At 40.4% G+C, this 13,738-nt stretch overlaps 1 non-coding gene across 1 annotated transcript; it reads right to left on the bottom strand.

The window, feature by feature from the left end:
* Positions 1–4,921: 4,921 nt before the first annotated feature.
* Trnaq-cug (transfer RNA glutamine (anticodon CUG)) lies at positions 4,922–4,993 on the bottom strand. Its single transcript has one exon. It is a non-coding gene; the product is annotated as a tRNA-Gln (tRNA).
* Positions 4,994–13,738: the final 8,745 nt, after the last annotated feature.

Below are 13,738 nucleotides of genomic sequence, written 5' to 3'. Positions count from 1 at the left end.
GAGCGAAAGGAAACTTCAACTAGGAGCAAAAATTTAGGGACCATCTTAACCCACACTTTTAAAACATCCGATGACCAGGTCTTTTTGTTCTTTATTAAAATTCTCAAGTGTCCTACATCCCATTCTAGCCATACAGCAATTGAAGTCTCAAGGTTTTACTTGATTTCTACGCTTGATCTAAGCTGGCCAGATTTCCCGGTTTTATTTGGGTTTGCCCGGATATTTCATACAAAATTTAGAAAAAGTGCGGTTCGGCCTGGTTTCCCGGATTTAATTAAAAATAGCCCGTTTTTTTGCTTGATTTGTTCACATGATTTGCAAAATCAAACAAAAAAAATATTTATGCGTTCAAAACCAAATTTTTTGAACTAGTTTTTTGGAAGCCTTAAAATACGCTTAAAAATCTTCTGATAAGTTTGAAGAAAAAAAATCTGTTCAAGTTTTTTTCCTTGATTTTTGTTAAGTAATTCCTGGGTTTTGGCCAAATTTGTCTGGATATTGCTCGGATTTTTGGTCGACAATTTTGAAATCAAATGCCTGGATTTTATAGAAAATAGCTCGGATTTGTCCGGCCCAGATAAGTGCTGAAAAATTCTTTCATATTGCATATTTGAATTTAACGCTCCCAATTTCTTAATTCCTGCGCAAAATTGTTTATTTTGTCGAACTATGTCATATAGAATTAAATAACTTGGAAGTAATGAATTGGCTTCAAGTGACTACACGTTGCGGTTGTTGCGAAATAGGTTAGAGAGAATTTGCATAACCATTTAAGCCTCTTGAAAGCTATCATTCGTCACTTAAAATACAAAAATATATAAAAACTTAGCTACAAGCTATCGATGACCACCTCGCGAGGAGCATCGCAACTATTGATTTATGCAAATTGAGACCTTCTAACCTCAAGTGCACCTGAAAGTTGGAGATTTTTACCGTTTTGAAAAATATTCTTCAACTCAAGACTCACTGGGCTACTGCAAAGCACTTGAACTGAACGCAAGCGATCGAGCGAAGTCGTTTTACGAACAAAGAAAAAACTTGAGTCAAGTTTCAACTTTAGTAAGCAAATAAACACATTCGGTTCTCTGAGCAAACAGTTGCAGGTGGGCTTGATGAGCGTTTCGAGTGACAAGCAAGGTTTAGATGTTGAACAATTTGTGAAAGGTTACTGGAAACAGCTCTAAATGATTGGTGTGTTCCATCAAGTGAAATTAGAATATTTAAAAGGGTAAATACTGGTGATTTTTTATGAGAAAATGACAAATGAAAAAAAAAAAACCTACATGTGAAAAGTTCCAATTACTTCCAACATAATAGAAGTGAGCAAAATTTATCGACACATAATCTCATGTCACTAAAGTGAAACTGCCATTTTGAAAACCAATAGACAAAAGATCCAAATACCTACTTTTATGTTTTTATAAATGCGATGCAGGCTGTTTCGTAAAATCTACGACTCTCCAATGATTCGACAAACAACCCCGCGGCAGTCGAGCATCAGACAGGGTTTATTAATTCAAGTCAACCGCGAGGAGGTGATAATTTTAGATAAAAACAGGTTAGGTTGCCTTGTCTAGATAGGCCAACAGATGATAAAGCGGTTTTTATGGCTGTGTAATTTATTTGCTTACCTAATGCTTAATTAAGCTCTTATACATACCGAGCAGACGCGTAGAGAAATAAAAAAAACTACAAGAGATGTTGAGAATTATGCAACCTTCCGCAAACAGATGTGATGTTCTGACTGCATCATTTTGCTTATTTTTCAAAAACAAATGTTGTCATAATTGTTGCTTATTATACCTACCTAATGGATCAGAACTACTTACACAACTTAATTCAGATTTCTTTACCAGAATCAGACCACAGAGTCTTTTTTATGGATCTTTGAAAAGAAAACCTCGGCATCTCTGAAAAAAATTGCCGCATTATAGAGGAGACTCTCCCTCCCCTATCCAACGCACTATTCAAGAAAAAAAAACGAAGAATGATGGAGAACGTATAAAATACATGATAATTGTGTATTTTAGCTGTTCCTAAAAACTTGAAATTTAACATTTTTGAGCTTAGATATGTTAAGATTTATTCAAAATGGAATAATAATCCCAACATTTTAGATAATAATGATTTTATCGAAAATCCTTTTCATCAAAAATCATTTTTATCAAAAATCATTGATTGAATTGTATTCAGCTTTCTTCACTCAACTCAAAACTGGATTCTGTCTAAGATAAAAATTATCTCAGAGAATACACGTTTATAACCCTTTGTTGATTTGCTAGAGAGTGTTGCGAGTTTGGCTGGTAAATGGTGGATAATATGCAACACGAGACCCCTTATTCACAACTCCTATCTCTACCTCCCCGTGGTACCCGCTGGGATGCGAGAAACCTAAGCGGAGATCGGGTATCCAACCTCGGTGGATACTTTGGTCGCATGCAGACTGAGAAGGTGGCCGCACGCGTCTGTTCCCCAGGTTAGGGGCGGCGTGCAACAACAACCGAGCGTCTGTTCTCCAGGTCAAGGGCGGCTCATACAGCGTCTGTCTGGTAGCGAGCGGCTGAATTTATGAAATGCGGCTCCCGCCAGCTAAGTCCAAGATGGCAGCCCCATCGCGGGATAGGGACTTTAGGCTAACAACCTACTGTTCCCGACTTAAAATTGTTACGGAATCCGAAAGAAATGACCGACCTGGAACTTTGGCGACGACTTTTAGCATGAAAACACGGACACGAATTGGAACTTGGAACGTTTTAACCCTTTCCCAACAAGGCAAACTGGCACAACTTGATAGAGAGGCTAGCCGCCTCAAGCTTGAAATTCTGGGACTGAGCGAAGTCCGTTGGCCTAACACTGGAGAACACAAGACACAGTCCGGGCAAGTACTGCTTCACTCTGACATACGAGGAGAACATGCTACTCGGGAACGAGGAGTTGGTTTCTTGTTAAGCCCGCAGGCCTACGCGGCTCTCATTAGATGGGAACCGATAAACGAAAGAATAATTGTAGCCAGATTTAGAACACGGGTTAAAAACCTTACTATGGTCCAGTGTTATGCGCCAACTGACGTTGCCGTCTTGCAGTAGAAAGAGCAGTTTAACAGTCAACTGAACAGCGTGGTAGAGAAAATTCCAAAGGGTGACATTCAAATCCATTTGGGCGACTTCAACGCAAAGATTGGCTCAGGACACTCAGGACAATCAGGACCTTGAGCGCATCATGGGGCGCCATGGTCTAGGACAGATGAGCGAAAACGGAGAGCTGCTTGTAGAATTTTGTGGCAACAATAACATGGTGATCGGTGGATCGCTCTTCCCCCATCGACCAGCATAAGGCACTTGGGTCTCCCGAGATGGCCGAAAAGGAAAATCAAATTGACCATATCTGCATCAGCCGAAAATGGAGAACGAGCCTTCTTGATTTTCGCAACAAACGAAGTGCAGACATTGCATCTGACCATCACCTCGTCCTTGGCGAAATACGACTGAGAGTTGCGCGTGTCCAACGGCGCGGGGAGAAAGTCGGGTGTCGATACGACGTCCGCTGGTTGGAGAATCCAGAGGTGAAAAGGGCATACGTTGAACAGCTAGAATCCCGAGGCTCGGAATTGCCGACAAGCAGAACAGTCGAAGAACAGTGCAGTGGTGTGGAATCAAGAATACCTTTATCACGACGAGCCATGGTACTCTCGGTAAAGTTTGTGGAAGGAGTGTATGGATGTCGGATGAAACTTGGAGGATGGTCGATGATCGGAGAAAGGCGAAAGTCGAAATCGATCAAGCATGTACCGGGTCAGTCAAAGCAGCCGCCCGCTTACGATATGCGGATCTGGAAAAGGCAGTTAAACGAGCTTGTAAACGAGACAAGAGGGCCTGGACAAACTCCCTAGCCGAAGAGGGGGAAAGAGCCGCCGCCAATGTAGATATCCGATTACTTTATGACATTTCTCGCCGCCTAAGTGGTGCAAAGACTAATGCAAGAATGCCGCTGAAAGACCGAGCAGATCAGTTACAGATCAGATACAGAACAGATCAGCACAAACGATGGACTGAGCACTTCGAACAACTCTTTCGAGTCACGAATAGCGATGGCCAACAGAATCCGCAGCTCGAACTGCCAACAGTAAGTCGCATAAATGGCGTCAACTCGGAAGCGCCTTCGAGTTAAATAGAAGCGGGAATCAAAAACATGAAATCCAACAAAGCACCTGGGGTCGATTGCATCCCTGCTGCACACCTAAGTTTAAAAATTTAAAATTTGAAGTTTCAGGGACATTTGCTTGTGAACATTGGAAAAAATTATTGTATGTTTTGTCCAGAAATCTGAAAAAAAAAACTGAAAGATTCTCCGTTGAAACGTAATGAAAGCTCACGCGAGATTTTATTTGTGGATAATTCGATTATATTCAAATTTTGTGCAATGATTCTTCATTCATACCTGCATATTCAGTAAGAAAATGATGTTGATCCAAAGCGAATAGTTTAAATGCGAGCTGTGCGAAGCTGTGGATCACCTGTGCTACCATGGAAAAGATAGGGTTAAGAAGTTAATCACCGTTAAATCGATTTTGAATTAAAGTTTTTCGGTAAATCAGTGAAATTTATTCTCTTTCTCGCTTTTTATTTTCCTTTCTCGCTTTTTTCAACACCTATTACGTTCTTCTAATATTTCTATCCGTCTTTCTATTTTCATAACTAATATCATTTAAAAAAAAACATCATGTAGAAAAACTTTGATTAAGAATGCAGAATCAGAATGAAGAATCCGAAAGCAGAATCAAAATTTAGAATCAGTATTTAGAATCGGAATTCAGAATCAGAATTCAGAATTAGAATTCACAATCAGAATTCGCATTAGCATTAGGGGGTTATAAATTGAAAGCTTAATTATTTTCTGTTTCAAAATTAAAAAATATTTCAGTAGGTTCCACCGAGATTTGAACTCGGATCGTTGGATTCAGAGTCCAAAGTGCTAACCATTACACCATGGAACCGGTTAACGAATGTAGGGGACCATGCTTAAAATTAACCATTCACCGTGCAGCAAACATTGAATCGGAATGATTTGCCGTCAAAGTAAAAAAGTGAAACTAGGTAGCTTTTATTTTCGACAGGACCATGCCAAGGCAAGCATAATAAATTTGTGCTTCTAGCCGAATGAGGCGAGCATGGTAAAAATATCACTCTATTCATCTCATTCACTAAAGACACCATCGTAATCTTTTCATTTGAGTAGAAATGTGTTATTTTGAGAACACGTTTATTTTCTCAATGCTTCCGAGTTTGTAGGAGGTTCCAACAGATATGTCAATATCAAAGTGAGGAGAGCTGATTGCATTTTAGCGAAATTTTTAAAAATAAACGCATCTGGGAATTCCGCAGGAAAGAATATTGAATGAAATTTCTGAATTTCCTAAAATCTCACTCAAAAACCCTTGATTCCTTTTTTTGGGATGTGAACACATTCGGCTCCAATGTGATGATTTTATGTTTGAGTATGTAGCAGAGACTAAGATAAGGATTCAGAAACAGTCACGAAAAGAAATAATATCCTCATAATATCGAGTAATCAATCCTCATTTGGGCCATCACCATTCATCATTCTTGTATAATCTGCCAGATCCCAACTCCACATACCTAGGAAGCTGACAGCAGACAGACACCAAACAGGAGCCCTTTTGGCCTTTTGATAGAAATTGTAATCTAATTACAACTGATGATGGCGATGATAACGATTTCTCGAAAGGCGACTGCAAACCTAAACGCGATTAGAGTGTTTTTTTTCTGTTCTGCTAGCATAAAACAACATTTTGTATTGCTGTTACATGGATAACGCTACCGGGGCTGCGGTGGAAGACTGTTGTTGTGTGTAACTACAACCTCATCCTCATCGTCTTCACAGAAACTCGCTGCTTGTTTTGCCTTCTACCTAAGAGTAGAGCTTTGATGGCGGGCCAAGCCAAGGTGCGAATGAAAAATGACTAGCGAAAAGAAAAATGTTATTTTCTTTCATAGCACAGAGCGTGAACTCATTAATCATTTCGGTATCAAATTTTGAATACGGCGAATGCGCCAAGACCTTTGTTTTGAGAAAAACGCATTCCAAGTTTCAGAAAATAAAATCAATTTCCTATTTAGCTGCGTACAATCATTTTCCTAAAGAAGTCGCTAAAATGCTTTCAAATTGGTTTAATTTCAACACCCGATCGATAAATATAGCTTTTCCGTACTAATTACCACAAAAAATTAATAAATATAACTGTGGGCCCTTTTACCACAGACTGGTGCTCTCATTTTGTTCATTCGCCAAATTGGAGTGCCCTTTTGAATTGCAGAATGACTATTCGCCTTTTGGATCACTCTTTAAAGAAGCAAAATTCAAGCAAATTTCGGCTTGAAAGCGGGTCCAAATGATCACGTTAACACATTAGCACATTCAACGATCTTATAAATACTGATTTGTGCATCTCCTCGTCCTGGAAATTTTTTTTTCGAAAACTTCAATGCCCTTTTTCCATCTCGAAATAACTATTGGCCCTTTTGTTCGCGACGAAATTTTGAGGGGAAATGGGCGAATGAACTGTGGGATTACACACTCATAAAAAAAGCTATTCGCCTTATTTAAAAAATTAAATTTAACTTCACTAAAATAAGAAAAATTGATAGGAGATCATATTTTCGGATGTAAAATGAATAGTTTAACGCATTTATGTGATTATCTGGATTTGTTTACAGTTGGCGCATTCGCCGTATTCAAAATTCGATACCGATTTCTTTTTTCGAGTGTCATTTTCAGACATCATTCCATCGAGCGCGTTTCGTATCCCAAAGTGAGTGTTGAATCAACAAAAGTTTGTAAGTTGAGCCATGGTTCGGTGGTCCGCCGGTATGTCTAATAGGATGATATCTGTTTTCTTTTCAGTCCCTCTCGATATGCCCGGCCTTCAGAATGGAGTTCACAAACTCATCAATCCTCACTTAACCTGAAAGAAGCGACGCGAGTGCAAGACTTTGTTGATCGGCTACTGAAAGTGAATGGACGTTTTGGGTTCCATACAATGATGTGGCGGGATTCCAAGAGAGTGCTAGTCACGGTTTACCGATTGGGCTATTATTTTTCGGCGTCAGCTCGTATTCCGGAAGCCTATTAGGAAAACATTTTCAAGCCGTGCCTCTGACCGTGGGTTAAGTTACATTATCTAATCTAAGGAATCGAATGGCTTTCTACCCAATAATTTTCAAGTCTTTTTCTTTTACCTCACGTTTGTGCTGTATATAATTATTTTTGGAAATAAATGCAAAGATTTTCAGTTTTCCAATTTACTCGGTCCATTGAATTCGGCCAATTTCGTTTAAAAATTTGAAAATAAGAATTAATTTTGAGTGTAAATGTTTTTCCTATTAACTTTGCCCACTGAGCTATATCACAAGCCCGGTGAATAGGAATAGTTTCCGAACATCTTTTTTTAAAATGAAACAGAGCAGAGATTCCTTCGGCACATAGTTTCAGATATGTACTACCATAAAATGAGAAGTAGGGGAAAGGTTTCCTAAATGGGCCTATCGGGTTAAATGCGCCAACGGCCGTTTGACGAAATTACTGGCAAGACAACATATCTAATCAATGCATTTTGAGGGTGATACGCTTTAAACATAAGGCAAGAAAGAATTTTATGAATAAACCAACCCAAAAAAATTTAAAAATTCATATAAGGTTTTGATACCTTTTGATGTAAAATTTGGCTTTTAAAAATTATACGTAAAGAAGCTCAATACAAAAAGTTGGGTGGTTTTTGTTTCTTATTCAAACGAACCTTAGAAGTTTAAGCTTTTATGATGGTTTCATAATGATGGGAAATATAAGAGAGTGTTTTTGTATGCCCCCATCATGTCTGTAAAATGCCGCAACCCTTAAATAACAGGTTAAATAAAATAAATATATGATTTTTATTATTAAAACTTCAAATCTAAGCTCTAATCAACATCTTGTAACAGTATTCTGTACACCGTTTATTCGAATCACCTCAGTGTATATGAGCGGTGTCTTGGATAAATCTTTTAGTACAACTTGATCAACTGTGGCATTCTTTCTACCTTTCCCACTTACTCTTAGGTTCGACCGAAATCCATTGTGTGAGTTTGGCGGCTTATCCAAGGGATTGGTAAAGCCACGAGGAGCTGACTCAAGCCTCTTTGTTCGTTGGGCTTCATCGAGAGCAGTTGAAGTTTTGTGCACGCAGCAGAATTTAAGTGTTTTCGTTTACGTTCGATACAAATGGTAGGCTGCGGTGAAATACCACATGGTGGAATAGTTTGTAACTTTTTATTACAGTATTTCCAGCCTTTAATTACTGTCGCTAAATGTATCATCGGTGCATGCGATGAATAGCGTGTTTGAAAGTGAGTGATAAGTAATTTTGTTAAACAAAAACGAAACACTAAATTATATCCATTTTCGTATTAGAACTGCTCTAGCAATACCAAATTAAAGCTTAAGAAACGAAGAGATCTATCCGTTATATCAAAGAAGATCATCAGGTATGACCATTGTCCGTTTTGTCCGTTTTTCGTGTGATACATAATCTAATCGTACACGTGTGTGTAGATTAAACCTTCACACGAAGGTTTTTTTCTGTAGATTCTACAGTTCCGTCGTCTCGGCCAGTCGGTTCCGAATCCAGCCTCTAGAACCGAGTCTGGCCAGTGGGAGAAAACAACGTTTGGGCCGAGTGATCGGCAATAGCGTGGTCAAGGTCATCCAGGCAGCTTGCACGTCCGTAGGAGGTACCAGCAACCACCTCCGAGCCAAGGGACCCCGGTCGGTTAGTGGTCGAAGACGCGAGCCATCCGGCTAGCGTAAAAGCTGTGCTCACCAGCCGAATCAAGCCGTAGGAACTCCCGTTAGGGTTCCGAGCCAAGGGTTTCCGACACTTCCGGGTCGGCATTGCATGCTGTCATCCGTCCGTAGGGGCACCAGTCTCTGCCCTGAGCCAGTGGACACGGCTACCGTGGATTCCCCATCGGGTTCTCCGATCGGCGATCCGAATCTAGCTCACAGATTAGGCCAGGTCAGTAGGAGCTCACATCCGAGCTCTGAGTCAACCAGACCAAGCCTCGGTAGTCGCTGAAGCCGTTCGACCACAAACATTGTCACCATCGAAACGGAACCGTGGACAACAATCCGACTACGTCGGCAACAAATAAGGTCAGATCTTCTCTAGACTATAAGATATATAAACATTATTATATAAAACATTAACAGTTTAGTTCGACCAAATATTTATAATATGGTTTGCAAACCCAGGGTAAATAGCCTCAGGTTACACTTACGGATATAATATTGTATTCATGTTATGTTTTGATTGAGAGCTACCGAATATAAAGCTAAAATGGTATTTTGTGAGCATTTTGATTAGTGAGCGAAGCTCATTCGGGCAAAGTAAGTTTTGGGTTGGTTCGTCTCGTATTGCAAATTCTTCACTTTGCGTTTTGGGTTTCGCTTAAGAGTATTTATCCTTTTCCGTCCGCTTGACCCGCCCTGAGAGAAAGTTTTACTAGCTGGGCATCCAACACGCCGTCTCACATCGGCGGATGATCTCCGTCGTTGGCGCACAAGTGAGGTGGTCATTAGCAGTGCAGGTTTGCGGGACATTTCGGGTAACAACTTACTCTATACGGGTTACATTCTCCCCCAGAGTAAATGTGATTACATTATTGGCGACCAACGTGTTTAGGCTCACTATCGATCGTTTGAAGTATCGTTCGTTTTTGTCTTTAAATTTTCACGATTACTTTTATTAATTGCTCATTAAATTAACTTTATCATGGAAAAACTATACGATTATCACGCAGATGATTTAGATGGAGACGAAGTTGTCTACGAACTCGTTCTCCGTGGCTATGATCCACCAACCAATATTGCAAATCAACGTCGTTTATTAAGAACTCTTCTAAATGAAGATCGCAGAACTGGTAATGTTTACCACTCAACAGTTCCACTTGAAAATCAACAACACCGAATTCAACAAAAACTTATTGAAATTGAAAACTTTCTGAATACTAAAATTTCAAGTAGATACAGATCAAAACTAATTTGTTTGCGAAACAGAATCAATCGAGCACCCTGTGCAAACGCGAACGTGAAAACTTCGTTAGAAAATCAAACTCTCAATCTTATCTCGAAATTTTTCAAAGAAAATCTTCAACCGGCAAATATCGAAAATATCTCGCAGCGTCTGTCTACTGCGGCACCAACCGAACAGCTACCGCAAGCTCAGTCTCGTATGCGATCGCGTTTCGATTTTACAAAACCACCACCTCAAATTCCGAGCAGATTATCGTTACCACCTCCTAATATTGCTTCTTCACCGAATCAAAACTTGCGAAATAACGCGTCGTTTGAGTTCCCTTTCGCAAATAACTTTGAACAGCTACCTTCGCGAAATATGCATCCGTTTCCGAATTCGAATAATTTTCCGTACGGTTCCGGTGACGTTGCAGCAAATTTCCAAACGCGAGAGCCACAACAAGCCGTGTGCGATCAGCGATTCGATAAACACAAATCTTCAGTTCCGTTTGACAAGAATCCACGAAATACTATGGATAACTTTGAAGCTCCGAGAGCGGAAGGACCTTTCCAACCGTATTTCGATGAGAATCCGTTACCGTCTTTACAGAATCTATCATTGAACCAGAACTACAATGCTAACAGATCTCAGCACTCAGGGAACTACAGTTTACCTCTCGACGAGCAGGTAATAGAAGAACAAGTTCGCGAGTCTGTAAGAAGTTCAATACAACAAAATCCACCTAACATTCCACCAAACGTGCCGTCAGATTGGTTGAACAACCTGCAAGATTTCATAAAGGATACGATCAAGCAGTCTGTCAGAACCTACATCGATGAATGGAGCCTGCTATCGACGCCAAGAGGACCAAATCCACATCCACCAGCAGCAATGAATGGACACGATCAAGCGGTCAACACATCAATGACGTTTCCACTCAGAAGTAATCACCAACAGATGCCTGTTCCATCCTCACCCGCACCACAACAAATTCAACACCCTCCGATGTCACATTACTACAACCATCTTAGAACCAAAATTGAGAAGTGGGGTATCCAGTTCAACGGGGATCTCCATCCACGTGCACTTTCGGCTTCCGAATTTGTCAGACAGGTTACTATTTTGGCGAAAGCCAATCGAGTCAACGAAGAGGAATTGTTGCAGCAAGCGTATTTATTTTTCGTAGGAGATGCAAGGAAATGGTACTTCACCTACTGCGAAAATTTCTTTTCGTGGCAACACTTAATTCATCAGCTACTCACGGATTACGAAAACCCGAACAAGGATTCAGCGATCGAGGAAGAGATGCGAGAGCGCAAACAGCGATCGAATGAACGTTTTAGCGTATATCTTGCAGAGATGGAAAGACTTTCTAAAAGCCTTTCATATCGGATGAACGAAAAGAGGAAACTTAAATTAATTTTCGATAACACTAAAATTTCATACCGTCGTAGACTAGCACTAACCCCGATATCGTCGCTTAAACAATTAGCGGAGCATTGCTACATTTTCGATTCTCTAGAACCATCACTGTATTCCACTAACCAACAACGTCTTCATTCAAATGTACACCAAATCTCCCACGAGACCGAAGAAGATTTGGAACCCGAAGACGATGAAGAAGAAGTCAACGCAATATCTGGACGCATCAACAAGTTTCGTCAATCGAAATTCAGAAACAACTTTCAACCCAACCCGTCAGAAAAGAAAACTCCAGTAGAGCAACAGGAAACACAGGAATCTCCAGAATTAAAATGCTGGAATTGTGAAACAGTAGGACACATAGCCAAATTTTGTTTAGAACCGCGTAAAATTTACTGCTACGCGTGTGGCGAACCGAATTTTACGGCGCGAAATTGTCCCAAACAACACAAGAGTAGTTCCGATTCAAAAAACGAGTGAAAGGAGAAACCGATTGGAACCAGCTTTCTCCTAATGACGAAAATGACGAAGAGGTTCCCAATTACAACTATTTCAATCAAGTGTTTGTAGTTAATTTAAACTTGAACAAATGTCCGCATGTAGAAGTTGAAATTCTTGGTTCAAAAATAACAGGTTTACTTGACTCAGGTGCAAGTATTTCAGTAATTAACTCTTTAGATCTTCTCAGGCGATGGAATCTTACGATTCAGAATATCGGTATTAAAGCACAGACAGCCAGTGGCGAAAGATTAAAATGTTTAGGATTTGTTAACTTACCAGTAACTTTCGAGGGCAAGACAGTTGTTATTCCAACAGTAGTTATCCCGGATGTGGCCAAACAACTCATCTGTGGCTATGATTTCTGGCGAGCGTTCGACATTAGACCAATGATGAGCAGCGGAGCAGCCGTAACCCTCACCGAGTCATCATCTAACCAGCAGCAGCAATCGTCCCAGGATCCGAAAAGCCTCAACATGATGTGTTTCAGCCTATCACTCGACGAAAACCACTTGGGATTAAAAACGCAGCCAATCGAGGACGAAAGTTTGAACATTCCGTCACTAGAAGCACCTGAAAATAACGAAATTGGATTAGATTCACTCGAAACAGAGCACCAGTTAAGCGAAAATCAGAAGAACGATCTGTTGGAGATCATCAAAGGTTTCCCGAGGTCATACGATGGAAAAATCGGAAGGACTCATTTGATCCGTCACAAAATCGAGATCCTGCCAGACGCCAAACCAAAGAAGATACCAAACTACAAATATTCTCCCAAAGTCGAAAAGGAAGTGGACAAAGAAATCGAAAGATTGATAACCATGGATGCGATTGAGGAATGCAGCAGTGAGTTCGTAAACCCTCTTCTTCCGGTCAAAAAGCCGAACGGAAATTGGAGGCTATGCCTGGACGCTAGACGACTCAATCAGATGACCAAACGCGACGAATACCCTTTCCCAAACATGACCAACATTTTAGAGCGCTTGGAAAAGGCAAAGTACTTCACGATCATTGATCTGAAGGACGCCTATCATCAAGTTGTTCTGGATCCTGATTCTCGAGACTTCACAGCTTTTAGGACTCCTAGAGGCCTCTGGAGGTACAAAACTATGCCTTTCGGATTGTTAAACAGCGGAGCCACTCTTTGTAGATTAATGTCCAGAGTTCTAAAGTTTGATTTACAGCCCAAAGTATTTGTTTACTTGGACGATGTAATCGTCACATCAGGAGATTTTGAGGAACATTTGCGTTTACTTAAAGTCGTTGCACAACGATTACGTGAGGCTAATCTTACGATTAGCATCGAGAAGTCGAAATTTTGCCAAAAATCTGTTAAATACTTGGGCCATATTTTGAGCGAAGAAGGTATTGCACCGGATAGCGCCAAAATCGAACCAATTTTAAACTACCCGGCTCCTAAAAATATTAAGGAGATCCGCAGACTGTTAGGTCTTGCTGGATTCTACCAGCGATATATTCGAAATTACAGCCAAACAGTTACTCCGATATCAGATCTTTTGAGGAAAAATCAAGGCAAATTTCGGTGGACAGAAGCTGCAGATAATGCACTCCGGAATCTTAAATCCGCGCTGACATCACCACCCATCCTTTCTAACCCAGATTTTTCCCTTCCATTCGCAATCGAAACGGATAGTTCAGACTTGGCCGTAGGTGCCGTCTTGACACAAAATTTTAATGGCGAGAGGAAATGCATTGCATTTTTCTCTAAGAAACTTTCCGCCACCCAGAAAC

This window comes from Uranotaenia lowii, chromosome 2 (assembly GCF_029784155.1).
Source record: "Uranotaenia lowii strain MFRU-FL chromosome 2, ASM2978415v1, whole genome shotgun sequence".
Classification (NCBI taxonomy): domain Eukaryota; kingdom Metazoa; phylum Arthropoda; class Insecta; order Diptera; family Culicidae; genus Uranotaenia; species Uranotaenia lowii.
This window is presented reverse-complemented; position numbering and strand designations above follow the sequence as displayed.